This window comes from Musa acuminata, unplaced genomic scaffold (genome assembly GCF_036884655.1).
Source record: "Musa acuminata AAA Group cultivar baxijiao unplaced genomic scaffold, Cavendish_Baxijiao_AAA HiC_scaffold_274, whole genome shotgun sequence".
Classification (NCBI taxonomy): Eukaryota; Viridiplantae; Streptophyta; class Magnoliopsida; order Zingiberales; family Musaceae; genus Musa; species Musa acuminata.
This window is the reverse complement of record NW_027020537.1, coordinates 67,501-70,000: the sequence shown is the minus strand read 5'-3', so window position 1 is coordinate 70,000 and position 2,500 is coordinate 67,501.

Below are 2,500 nucleotides of genomic sequence, written 5' to 3'. Positions count from 1 at the left end.
GGCCATTTTTGGCTGCGCGAGCGAGCGGCGAGCGGCGGACAGCGAGCGAAGCGAGAGGCAGCACCGTCCCTGCTATACGAAAGCCCCATCCAGCCCTGTGCCACCCGGGGGGTTCCAGGGTGCTGAGATGGCTGACATTTTGCTCCGCTCACGACGGTCGCCGCGGCACACAAGAACAGCCCAAAAACAGGCCAAAACAGCCCAAAAACGGGCCAAAACTGGCCATTTTTGGCTGCGCGAGCGAGCAGCGAGCGGCGGACAGCGAGCGAAGCGAGAGGCAGCACCGTCCCTGCTATACGAAAGCCCCATCCAGCCCTGTGCCACCCGGGGGGTTCCAGGGTGCTGAGATGGCTGACGTTTTGCTCCGCTCACGACGGTCGCCGCGGCACGCAAGAACAGGCCAAAAACTGGCCAAAACAGCCCAAAAACGGGCCAAAACTGGCCATTTTTTGCTGCGCGAGCGAGCGGAGAGCGGCGAACAGCGAGCGAAGCGCGAGGCAGCACCGTCCCTGCTATACGAAAGCCCCATCCAGCCCTGTGCCACCCGGGGGGTTCCAGGGTGCTGAGATGGCTGACATTTTGCTCCGCTCACGACGGTCACCGCGCCACACAAGAACAGCCCAAAAACAGGCCAAAACAGCCCAAAAACGGGCCAAAACTGGCCATTTTTGGCTGCGCGAGCGAGCGGCGAGCGGCGAACAGCGAGCGAAGCGAGAGGCAGCACCGTCCCTGCTATACGAAAGCCCCATCCAGCCCTGTGCCACCCGGGGGGTTCCAGGGTGCTGAGATGGCTGACGTTTTGCTCCGCTCACGACGGTCACCGCACCACGCAAGAACAGGCCAAAAACTGGCCAAAACAGCCCAAAAACGGGCCAAAACTGGCCATTTTTGGCTGCGCGAGCGAGCGGCGAGCGGCGAACAGCGAGCGAAGCGAGAGGCAGCACCGTCCCTGCTATACGAAAGCCCCATCCAGCCCTGTGCCACCCGGGGGGTTCCAGGGTGCTGAGATGGCTGACGTTTTGCTCCGCTCTCGACGGTCACCGCGCAATGCAAGAACAGGCCAAAAACTGGCCAAAACGGCCCAAAAACGGGCCAAAACTGGCCATTTTTGGCTGCGCGAGCGGCGAGCGGCGGACAGCGAGCGAAGCGAGAGGCAGCACCGTCCCTGCTATACGAAAGCCCCATCCAGCCCTGTGCCACCCGGGGGGTTCCAGGGTGCTGAGATGGCTGACGTTTTGCTCCGCTCTCGACGGTCACCGCGCAATGCAAGAACAGGCCAAAAACTGGCCAAAACGGCCCAAAAACGGGCCAAAACTGGCCATTTTTGGCTGCGCGAGCGAGCGGCGAGCGGCGGACAGCGAGCGAAGCGAGAGGCAGCACCGTCCCTGCTATACGAAAGCCCCATCCAGCCCTGTGCCACCCGGGGGGTTCCAGGGTGCTGAGATGGCTGACGTTTTGCTCCGCTCTCGACGGTCACCGCGCAATGCAAGAACAGGCCAAAAACTGGCCAAAACGGCCCAAAAACGGGCCAAAACTGGCCATTTTTGGCTGCACGAGCGAGCGGCGAGCGGCGGACAGCGAGCGAAGCGAGAGGCAGCACCGTCCCTGCTATACGAAAGCCCCATCCAGCCCTGTGCCACCCGGGGGGTTCCAGGGTGCTGAGATGGCTGACGTTTTGCTCCGCTCTCGACGGTCACCGCGCAATGCAAGAACAGGCCAAAAACTGGCCAAAACGGCCCAAAAACGGGCCAAAACTGGCCATTTTTGGCTGCACGAGCGAGCGGCGAGCGGCGGACAGCGAGCGAAGCGAGAGGCAGCACCGTCCCTGCTATACGAAAGCCCCATCCAGCCCTGTGCCACCCGGGGGGTTCCAGGGTGCTGAGATGGCTGACGTTTTGCTCCGCTCTCGACGGTCACCGCGCAATGCAAGAACAGGCCAAAAACTGGCCAAAACGGCCCAAAAACGGGCCAAAACTGGCCATTTTTGGCTGCACGAGCGAGCGGCGAGCGGCGGACAGCGAGCGAAGCGAGAGGCAGCACCGTCCCTGCTATACGAAAGCCCCATCCAGCCCTGTGCCACCCGGGGGGTTCCAGGGTGCTGAGATGGCTGACGTTTTGCTCCGCTCTCGACGGTCACCGCGCAATGCAAGAACAGGCCAAAAACTGGCCAAAACGGCCCAAAAACGGGCCAAAACTGGCCATTTTTGGCTGCACGAGCGAGCGGCGAGCGGCGGACAGCGAGCGAAGCGAGAGGCAGCACCGTCCCTGCTATACGAAAGCCCCATCCAGCCCTGTGCCACCCGGGGGGTTCCAGGGTGCTGAGATGGCTGACGTTTTGCTCCGCTCTCGACGGTCACCGCGCAATGCAAGAACAGGCCAAAAACTGGCCAAAACGGCCCAAAAACGGGCCAAAACTGGCCATTTTTGGCTGCGCGAGCGAGCGGCGAGCGGCGGACAGCGAGCGAAGCGAGAGGCAGCACCGTCCCTGCTATATACGAAA